Source organism: Heterocephalus glaber, unplaced genomic scaffold, assembly GCF_053883595.1.
Source record: "Heterocephalus glaber isolate CG9 unplaced genomic scaffold, H.glaber_assembly_v1.0 deba00001429, whole genome shotgun sequence".
In the NCBI taxonomy this organism is placed as follows: domain Eukaryota; kingdom Metazoa; phylum Chordata; class Mammalia; order Rodentia; family Bathyergidae; genus Heterocephalus; species Heterocephalus glaber.
In genome coordinates this window covers 20,016,484-20,028,557 of record NW_028258294.1, presented here as the reverse complement: position 1 = coordinate 20,028,557, position 12,074 = coordinate 20,016,484, and the positions used below count along the sequence as shown (strand labels likewise).

Here is a 12,074-nt window from a genome sequence, read left to right as displayed (position 1 = left end):
TCGGCTGGCTCCAAGACAGCAATGGCAAACACATCACAGAGGAGAAATAACATGGCATGCACAAGGTAGCAAAGGCAACAAAAGAGTTAACAGAATCTTTCTGCCCCTTTTATCTTTCTTTATCCAGGCTACTTAGGGTGGGTAGCACTCAAGCTGTAATCCTAGTGCCCTTGAGGCTAGCATTTCATCATGAATCAATTCCAGCTTCACACACTCTGGATCAAGCCTATAATCACATGAGGATTTGGGGGGACATCTAGACCCAAACTATAGCATTCCACCGCATCCATCCCAAAGACTCATGTACATTCCTTTACACAGAAGGCATTTAGTCCATCTCTAAGAGTTGCCAAAGTCCTAACAGTTACAGCATTACTGAAAAGTCCAAGTCCAAAGACTCCTCTGAGATTTTAGCAAACTCTTAGCTGCAAGCCCCTGTACAGATTAAAGGAAACTCAAACATTCACAACATTCAATGGCACAAGATAGACATTACCATTCCAAAAGGTACAAACAGGAGGATATGAAGGAATGGGAAAATTCCAAAATCCAGCAGACCAAACATTACATTCTATAGTTCCACTTCCAGCATCCAAGGTAATCTGTGGCAAGTTGTGAACTCCAAAGGGCTTGGGTGGCTCCATCCCTATGGCACTTCTGGTGGCGATAGCTCCCATGGCTTCTCTCTGGGGCTGGCTCTGCTCCCTCTTTGCAGTTTTCCTCAGACAATCCATGCTTTTGGCCTCTCCAAACTTCTGGGGTCTCCACTGCACATTTGGCTTTACGTTGACATTTTCACACACTACCCTCTCAGAGGTACACTGCCTGGCCTCCCAGGCCTTTTTCTGAAATCTGGGTGGAAGCTTTCCTGACCCCACAACTCATGCATTCTGCATGTACCTAAAACCAGCACCACATGGATGATGCCAAGGTTTGCTGAGAGCTGGAGCAGTAGTAGCCAGTCTTCCCTCTCTCTTGGCTTAAGGGGTCCAATGCCTATGAACCAAATCCTGAGGAAAATCCCTAAGCCACCATTTTGGAACAACTTCCCAAGGCCACTGCCATTCTGGAACATGGTGCTCTCGGGCTCTCTTTTCAAAGCCAAGTCTTTCATCTTTATAACTGAGACTGCAAAGGATGAAGCCTTGCTGCTTCCTGTGATCCCCTCAGGCCATCTTTTCTATTCTCCCGTTCCTTCTCAGCAATTAAGATCTTTGCTGTATCTTGCAGTCCACAGCTTTACTGGAGCTTCCTTTCTTGCCAAACTCCAAGCATTTTCAATCATTCTGGCTGGGCTCTTTGCTCTTGATTCTTAACATAGGTCTGGCTCAAAGCCCTCAACAGTAGCCATGCCACTGCCTCAGTATTCAACTGCCTTGAAATCTCTTCTGCAAGGTTACCCCTAATTTCAGTCTCAGGCAAAGTCTCTGAACATGAACGAAATGCAGACAAACTTTCTGCCAAGCCATAGCATGCATCATCTGGAGTCCAACAGCCATTGAAGTCCTTCTGCCCAGCAGAAACCTCCTGAGCCAGATCTTTACTGGTTCTCTCTAAGTGACTATCTCTTGTTAAATATTTCATTGTCTATTTGTTGATCCTGCAACCAAGAATTTTGTTCATCCCAATTTCTCTTTGATCTTAAAAGAATTTTAGGCCATAGAATAAAAGCCTGTCAAGATAGTCTCATAATAAAATTTTTGATAACAATATATATGTTTTATGAACTTAAGTTATTTCTTATAATAGATTTTGAACTTATAAAAAGCATGGAAACTAATAGTATCATAAACTACCCCCAAATGCATTTGTTCTCATGATTTGATATGGAAGAATAAACTTTTCTGAAGTTAATAGCAATTGCTAAGCTTCATGCCTAGTAACTTAATAGTAAATTCTGAAAGACTGTAGAATTACCTCAGGGTAAAATATTAGAACTGTTTATGCAAAATGCAGACCTGGAAGTCTGTTAGAAAGCATTATGTGTAGTATAGCTTTGAAGCTGATACACTTTTTTCTTCACAGAGAAACTACAATTTTAAAGATTAAGCTTGTAGTTTGGAGACCCGAACCAAGTTAGGCATAAATAATTCAAATTCATCTAAGTTGAATGCCTGATCCTCTGGCATGTTAAGTGCTACAATTATCAGCACCAGACTTTCATTTTCTGAAGTGATATTTTTTATAGTTGAATATATTTGTGGATATTTCTGCATGATTGCCTAAAATGGGATTGCTCATTCCCCATTTAAACTTGCTAAAGAAAATTAAGTTAATGCTTTGCTACATTAAAATTTGTATCAATCCTGATGGATCATAATGAATTATGTTGGTGTGTTTTATGATTGTTTAATTTTTAATAGACTACGAGGAAGAGAATTTCAGGCATATAGAAATTCTTGTTTGCATAATTAAGTATCTTTCCCCCTCCCCTCTTACATTCAACTATTAATTATATGTATCTAACAAGTAGAACATTTATTTTAAAAAGAAGTAAACAACACAATTGAGTCATTTTGAATAAACTAGTATGGCCATAGATGCATAGCAAAAGCCAAGGGTTCTATTTTTTTAAACTTCTGTTGGACATAATATTTCCTTCTATTATTTCTCATTTGGAACTATTTTTCAACTTTAGCCAAACATGGAATAGTATAGAAATATGCATGAAGAAAAAAAGGCATTAAAGCTGGTAGTTATTTTTTCTTTGATATATCTTACATATTGAAATGAATTCTTTTTTTCTTTCAATGGCATATAATTATCAAAAATAGATGGGGGGAGAATTACACTAGAACAACTTAGTCTTTTAGGTTTAGATCGCTGTTAGATTACACAGTGAAAACATAATTTTAAGAGACTGGGAGGTAAAAACCAGGAACTACTGCATCTTTGCTTTCTTTATTTTTAGCTTCAGGTGGAGATTTGATGAACTTACATTCCAAACATCATGATACTAATATTATTCTTTGGAAGGGCCTCCTTTTAGGCTTTTTGTTTGCTTGTTTGTTTGTCTTTTAAAATTTTCTATATTCTTCAAATGTATTCCACAAAGTCTCCAGTTTCTCAGGAAGAAACATGAGAAGAAAAGCCAAACATATGATTCAGTAAAATTCCAAGAAGACTAAATAGGTGAATGGGGAAATGAAAGGAGAATCAGGAGAGAATGATTCCGAAAAGAATATGATTAATCAAATATTCATTTAAGAAAACAGCTTTGGTATTTGATTTTTATATGTAACTAGCAGTGAAAATGTGTCTGCATGTGGAATCTACTATCATTTTACACTGTTCACATCAAAATTCTCATAGCAATCAGTGATTTTTTTTTTTTTACTTTTACATAGACTCCAATAGTAATACCTCAAAAACGTGTCCCTGTATTTGTTTACTTCATATAGTCTCTTCAACTCTCCTGGCTCTCTCACCTGTACCATAGGACCAGACTGTTTTTCGATTCTCTATTTCCATAGTTGCAATACATTTCTGACATGTTGGCCTTTTCCTTAACCTCAAGAATTTCTCTGGAAAATTCTTCCAATTGCTACATTTTTTACTCCTTTATGTCACTCAGCTCAAATATTACTTCCTTGAAGGTGATTTCTATGATGACTCTTTGGAAAGTAACTTGTCTGTTGAAACTGGTAGAGCAAAATACCATAATAAATTGGGTGGCTTATAAACAATAGAAATATATTTCTTAAATTTCTGGATGCTGGGAAGCCCAATATCAATGCAACAGAAGATTCACTGATGAGGGTCCCAGTGTGAGATGGGGTTCCTAGGTAGTATTTTCTTGTTGCATCTTCACTTGGTGAAAGAATCTAAAGATCTTTCTCTGGCCTTTTTGAGAAGGGCATTAATCCTATTCATAAGTTCTTCATCGTCATGAACTAATCATCTGCCAAATTCCCCATCTCCTAATATCATCAGTTTGGAGCTTATGATTTCAAGATATGTATTTTGGAGAAGACACAAAGATTCCCACAAGAGGAGTATTGTCCCCAACTCCAAGTCATTCTTTACTTTATACTCCATTTATTTTCTTGTTATTGTTTGTTGTACACAAAGTAAATAAAAAACAAAAACAAAACCCCTTACTTGGGGGGAAAAAAGAAAGAACCAAGAATATTTAGAAGTGGTTATAAAACAAAGTAACATATTAAAAATGTGCAGAAACAGTGTAGACCAGAGCTGTTAAGGTAAGGTTTGATGTTGGCATTTTAACTCTTCAGGCTCTGGTCATTGTTACCAGTTGTAGCACAAATATGCTGGAATGAAAGTGTGGCATTAAGTCTTGAAATGGTCAAAATTTTTCAGGTTCATGAAGTTGAATGTTGTTTAAACAATGACATTCTTGGTTACTCTTCCCCTTCCTCCGCCAGCTCTGTTTCTTTATGCACAACCACTCTGGTGACCGACATGTCAGGGTGCTGCTCTCGGGCTTCCCTGATTGCCTGGGCCAGCGCCTGATCATGGTCAATGTCTGCATCTCCTGTGATCACAGTGCGCTTCTCAATTCTCGTTTCAGATATCTCACCCTTTACAGTCTTTCCTTCAGAGAGCTGTGAGTATGGGGCTCTGGCTAGGCTCCTCACATCCTGGACCCTGCCAGTGCCGCTGACCTCAGGGCCCTACGCTGAGACTTCCCCCACAGCACCAGGAAAATCCTTCACAGGAGTTTGGTCCCCAACACCAATCAGGGCTCCATCTAAGCTCCTGGAGACCCGCTTACTAGAGGTGCGGTCGAAATGCGGTGCTGGCCGATCTATGAGGGTGCTCGCCTGGCGGGTCTGCACTTGGGTGTGCCCACTATAGCGGAATTTGGACCCCAAGGTCAAAAACTTGGCCTTTGGTGGCTGCTCTGGAGACACAAGCCTGTAGAAAGTATGATGCTCCACGCACACTTTCCTTAGCCTTTTCGCTGCCCAATGGTTTGGCAATTTGAATCCGATGGTGCTCTCAAACTGTTCCAGCTGCAAGGAATACATAAAGGCAGTCAGCAGATTTCCTTAGGCACTGATGAGAAGCTACCAATAAACATGAATTATTGTTTCTGTAAGAAGTAACTATTAGCACCTATATCTAATGAATTTTTCATAGACTGCAACTTGTTATTGTTTGTTGTATTGGGATGATTCCTATTTATTTATTTGCTTGTTTTGTGTCTTCCCTTTTCATTCAGTCCTCAGTGGAAGATAATTTCCATAAAGACATGGACATTGGTTGTTCTCTTCCATTGTTGCCCCCAAGACACTCAGAACAGTGGTCATATCTTGAGCCACTAATGAATGCTTATTAAAAGGACAAAAGTATCATGATGTTATTATGTGATATACAGCTTTCCAAAATAGTAAGTACACCATGCTGTCACAATTCATATTTATAAGTAAGAAAAAAGAAGGTTGGACAGGTAATTTGTCCAAGATTGCATAAATATTAAATGGCACATCCATATAAAAACATTTGTTTGGAGTCCAAAATCCTTGCATTTTTATCGAATCCTTAATTTATAAAGGTGACATCATTTAATTTGCACAACAATCCTATGGACTAAGTATCATCATTTCCGCTTTTATGGGGGGATGAGAAAAATTAGGTTCACAATAATCAATCCCCTTAAAAAATACATAAAATTTTTTTAAAACAAAGAAAAACAAAATAATCAACCTTCTTGTCCCAAATCACACAGGTAGAATACAATAGAGTGAGAATTTGAAGCCCACTTTCTTTAACCTAACCTCATGCTCTTTTCATTTGTCACAGTACCTTACCTTTCAAGTCACAATAAGAGAATTATAAAACCATATTTTAAGTACAAATATATTAAGGATAAGAATATCATATTTTTAGTATTAGGGATTAAATATCTGCCATCAGTATGCAGTGTAAATATGATAACCTGTCCTTCTAATAACATAAGTCTATTCTTACCACAATCTTTGTGTAAGACAAGTGTTGCTGGAGCAGGCCCTTTAAGAACAGTCCACATTTTCAAGGTTACAAACACAGGCATCTAAGTTGGTACATACCCAACCAGATGCAGCTTTGCAATAAAATAAATATTTGATTATAATTTTGTGTCACAGACTATTGCTACTGGCCAAAACCCATGTTCACCTCTTCCTCATAGGTACATAGTTGGAAGATTGACTTCATTTCCTGGGCACCATCTCATTAAGTGTGGCCACAGACTAGATAATGGAATCTGAGAGGAGATAGTATGCATCTCTTCAAAGGCTAGCCCAGAAAAATCCTTAACAAAGTCTTTTCAGGAATATTCTTCCATCTGATTAGATAAAATGAGATGACTCCCCTCCTCCACCAGGGCTGCTTTAGAAGTGTCCACAGCCTGGGTTCCTAAATAACTAAGTGGAGTAGGGATCTGCCAGCCTATTCACTGGAATAATATTATTAAATGAGGAAGAAATAGAGCACTTCAGTCTGTTCTGCTACAATATCTGCAATTAATTAGTGTATATACCATAACTAAACAGGATGACTTAGAAGAGTTGTGTGACTTTGAGTGTGATTTGTCTGAGCAGGATATTTTACACTATTAAATAACTAGCAGAAAATCAACCCTCATAGATTGCCCAACAGAATGAGTTGTGGATGAACACATAACTGTGACTTTTCATTTACTGTATATGCGGTGTGTGGTCACTTGCTCTGCATCCCCCATCTTTGCTGATGATCTCTGCTGCTACAGCTCTAAAAACCAACTAATTACTCATGCACTCCTTCTATTATACTTATTTTACTTTTAAAAAAAAGACTTCTAGTTTTGTTAATTATTACTTTAACACATATTTTTAGATCATTTCTAGAATCACAGCAGAATTGGGGGGAAAAAAGATTATTTATACCTTTTGCTCTCCATATGGACAGCCTCATCCACTATTTATATCCTTTGTAGTAGAGGCACATTTGTTGCAATCAATGAGTCTACATTGCCTAATTATCACTCAAATTACATAGTATACATGAAGATTCTTTCTGGAGTTGATTCTGTGGGTTTTGACAAGTATATAATGACAGGTATCCAACATTATAGTATCATACAGAGTAGTTCCACTGCCATAAATTTTCTCTGTTCTCTTCGACTCATCTCCAGAATTTGGTATTTTCCAGGATGTTATATAACAAAAAATATGTCTTTTTAAAATTCAGTAGTATAATGCCTGGTGTGGTGGTGCATACCTATAATCCCAACACTCATTAGGCTGAGGCAGGAGGATCACTGGAAGTTTGAGGTCACCCTGGGCTACTTAGTGAGTTCAAGGCCAGCCTGAACTACCAGTTCAAGACCCTGTCTCAAAACAAACAAACAAAAATAAATGAATAAAGGTAAAATATACTAGCATATTTTTCTTAATTTTTAAACTCAGATTACAATATTATAGGTTTTCATCAATTCTAGTTTTCCCAGAAAAATTTTCCTATCATTTTAACATGTAATTTTGTACAATAGGTGATTTTTTAGGAATGAATACACTGAGTTACAGAAGCACTTTAATTGAATTTGAGCCTATACATTTTTAGATACCAATGCTACAAGAGTTATACAGATTTTTAACTGAAATCACTTTTAATCAAAGGAGCAAGACATTTTCAAACAGTATTAGCAGAAGCAGTGTGACACAGTAAGGTATGACCTTGAAAAAGTCTCTAAATTTTAATTACCTTACTTGTCAAATAGGTAATAGGTTTATGTGAGGGTTCAATGAAATAAGCTGTGCACTACACTTTGGTTCAGAACTGGGTCACAGTAGCCACTCAAATATTTCAACTGAAATTTTTATCCTTGGCTTTGAGATTAGATACCAGAATTCTACCACATTTCATGGTACCATTCTCACCTCATGTACTGTCTCATTTGGTACTGTTCTTAACCTCTTAAAGGATCAGTTTCTTCATCTGTAAAATGGAATTAATGCTTTACTGTCATTGTTCCTAGTATAAGTATGTGAGATAATACATGCAAACCTGGTAACATGCCCTGGATCACATTTAAGTAGGAAAATAAATGACATTCAAATATTTACCCAAGAACAACAACCATATTTAAAAAAAATAGGTTTCTAGTATGTTTCAAGTTACTGTCCTTCAGTACATATCAGAAGGGCTAGAAGGGGAATGAGAAAGAAATGTGACTGTAACCACGATCAGCTATACAAAGCGTGTGGAAAATGTCTCGCATTTCTTTTCTCTAATTTACCCAGGTACATGTCCACAGTAAGAAACTCTACGTCTATAAACACTTTTTAAAATTCTTTCTGGAATTCATTGCACTCAATTTCAAGAAGAGAGATAAAACAAATGACATATTACAACAATTTCCAGAAGTTGAGAATTAATATAAAAAGGATTAAAACAATTAGAAGAAATAAATATGTGAATATTTTCCAGTTATTGGGCTGTGGAATGACTTTTTGAGGATAATGTTGTAGAAGGGAATCACAAAAGGAAGTTTAGCAAATTCAATTATCTAAAAACTTTAAACTCTTACACAGACCTCAGTCACTGAACTATGTCCCCCAAACATTCAACTAGGGAAAATGTAGGTAACATATACAATACACAAAAGATTAATAGGGTTAATAGTCTTATTCTATTGTAATCTTTTCACTAAGGAAAAGAAATATCTAAATGGAAAGATTGATAAAGGTTAAATTCAGATGATTTACTGATCCTGCTATAAGCTATTCTGCAATAGTTCCCAACTTTTTTTGGCACCAGGGACCAGTCTGGAAGAAAGTAGGAGTAAGAGGGGGAGCTAGATTAGTTTCCTTTTTTATTAATATATGTTTATGATAAGTAATAATTACATTTGCCTATGCTAGCATCACAGCCTGTTTCAACTAAGATTATCAGGCACGAGATTATCATAAAGATCTTAACATCTAGATCCTTTCCCTTTTCATGCACAGTTGAAAGTTCATACTCCTATGAGAATCTAATGCTGATCTGACAGGAGCAGGAGCTCAGGTGGTAATGAGAGTAAAGGGGTGGATGTAAATGCAAATGAAGCTTCACTGCCCGCCCCCAGCAGCTGCTGACCTCCTGCTGTGCAGCCAGGTTCCTATCAGACCATAGGCCAGCACAGGTTTGTGGCCCAAGGGTTGGGGGTCTCCTGCTATACAGGATTCTAAATGTTGGGAATTGATACAGAAACAAACAAGATAGTGATGTTCCCTGCCTTCAAGAACCCTTTATACAACAAACAAGAGGCAACATACATGGTATAATTTCAAGTGGTAAAGAAATGTTATAAGAAAGTAGGATACGTGGTTATAGAATGATGAGGCTATTTTTGAATGTGGGAGGGTTACATAGAAAATTTCTCTGAGGCGGTAACACTTGGAAAGTACAGAGTAGAATGAATGAGTGAGACTTGTTATGATTGGAAGGCAATGATATGTGACAGATAGAGAAATCCAGCAGTATTCTCAGTGTTCATGGAGTGGAAACAAACAGCACACTCTAAGAATAGCAAAGTCCCTATGGCTAGAATAGAGAAATGTAGGAAACACAGCTGGAAAAGAAGAAGGTAAACATTATTGGGGTCTGAAGGCAACTGATGCAATAAATATATTTTTTAAATAATCTCACATCACAAATAACACACAAACAGATTAAAAATATAATAAGAAACCGTGTAACCTATCAAATGGACAAGGAGTTAATAGTAATGCACATTGTAGAGAACAGTGAAAGACCAATATTCTCACTGGTATTCATACATTTAGGCATTATTATTCAAAATGACATAATATTAAACCAAATGTACAATCATAAGAAAGCATTACATTAATGTGGTACCAATATAATGTGGAATGATTTATAGACACGAAATGTTGTTTTCAAAGATTTCTTAATGGGACAAAAAATACTCAGGACAATACACTGAAGGGCAAAAATTGGCATACAAAATAACATGGCCCTAATCATATTGAAAAAAAGAAGGAAGAAAACAGACTACAGAATTGAAATGTAAGCAATGATTGCTTCTGAGTTGAAAAATTACATTCCTCTTTATGTGCTCCATGTTTTCCAATTTTTGTCCGATGGCAATGTACCATTTTTATAACCAAAGTTTAAAAAATGTGCATTCAAAAATACTGTTTTTTATAAAAATGTTCTGTAATGGGTTATTCCCATGGTGAATTGCATGTACAGCTCCTTTGGCTGGAGACAAAACTAGGTAAAAAGACATAATTGTTCTATGGATATATTTTTGCAAAAATTATCACAAATTATGGGATGTTACATTGGGTAAGGACTACAAATAAAATGCAGTCAAATCACTTTATTTTACAAGTAAGAAAACTGGGATCCAATAAAGATAAATTATTTGCCAAGAACTGAAAAAGTGCTAAAATTCTGTGTAAAGCATATGTTAGAAGAGGGGATTAAATGGTTGAGAGAAACTTGTGTAAAAAGAAATTTGGTGTTAGTGACAGAGAAATGAGAATGGTAAAAAGGTCATCAATTGGCACTGTGACCATTTTTGGACAGAATTAAAGGCCACAAAGAAAGAATCATTGGGAAGTGATATTTAACAGGCTAACTAGGAACAATCTTTTAAAGCCTTCACGCAAACAAGCTCAGGTAATGAATGTACCTGCAGGAATCTAGTAAGAAATCCTCTATTCTTTACAAGAAGAAAAACAAGTGATCTAGAGTCTGGAGGGAATGGTAAAAGGTAGAGATGTTAAGAGAGTCTATTTATAAGAACTTTAGGCCTCTGATTTCCCTATGGTTTTATATATGTAGTTACTCATCAACAGTAGGCTATTTTTGTACCTTAAAATTCCTTAGATGAGCATTATGTCTGCCATGACATATTTTGTCGATATTTTCCAAATGCTTAACATGCTAGCATCTGAGTGGTGTAATAGGTGTAAGTGTAGTGTTAGATCCATAGTATATTTCAAGAGTAAGCTTGAATTTCAAAATAGCATGGATGGTACAGTGAAAAAAGCAACAACAACAAAAACAGAAACTATCAGGGCTGGGGATTTAGCTCAGTGGTTTCGCCGCCTCCTGTGCAAGCTCAAGGACCCGAGTTCAATCCCTAGTACAAAAAACAAACAAACAAAAAAAATAGAAACTATCATTTGGCATAAAAATCTTAATATTGTCATTTATTTACCTTGGGCAAATGAGCATAAGCTTCTTTACCTACAAGATGAGGGCAGCACCTACCTATTGGAATTGAGGAGGTACACTGAGATGATAAATGTGAAACACTGAGGATAGTGTATGGAATAAGAAGTATAGTGTATGGTACAAAAAACAGTTGAGATTCTTTCACGATTTATTATTTTCTAATGTGAACACTGTTACCCTTTAATCTTTCCATTATTTTTAAATACAATTAGAATTCACTGAACTGGAATGCACTTTACTGATTTTAATGTTTGTCCTGCAGAGCTGCAGTTTTGTGGTCCTCAGTGCTGTTGACCATCTCTATATAGAGTCCCCCAACCCTAAAGATGAAGATAAAAGCTCATTCTGATGTATGAGCAATTGAAATTGGCCATGAAGCACAAAAATGGATTTCCATGGGCCCAGCATGAAATCCTGTTCTAAGTTTTTGCAGTAGCTGCATGTATATCAGAAATGTATGTGTATATGTGTGAGTGCATGTTGGTTATTAGAGAAAGAAATCTTTTTGATTAATAAAATCACTGCATCCATGGAATAATGAGCAATTTAATGATGAGTTCTACTACACTTGTTGGCTAAGTATGCCTCAGAGGCAGAGGGAAACCTGTAGGAAGCCTTAAAAATTTCAATTTTCAGTTCCTCCCCCACAGAGCATGCAAGTGAAATGGAAAAACAAATGTCAATTTGAGCTTTCTAATATATTTGTTAGAATGAGGTATTAAGTTTGAAAGAAAAGCAATTCAGTCTTTGTCCATATGGCTATACTCGAATCCTGTTTGGGGATGAAAATATAGATCAAGAGTGTGGGAGCCACAGGCTCTGACCCTCTCCTATTCACAGCCTACAGTTGCACACTTACATGTAACTCTCATCATTATGTCTGGGAATCTATATCCATG

At 36.6% G+C, this 12,074-nt stretch overlaps 1 pseudogene; it reads right to left on the bottom strand.

The window, feature by feature from the left end:
* Positions 1-4,186: 4,186 nt before the first annotated feature.
* On the bottom strand, positions 4,187-4,991 carry LOC110347352 (band 4.1-like protein 2 pseudogene; annotated as a pseudogene).
* Positions 4,992-12,074: the final 7,083 nt, after the last annotated feature.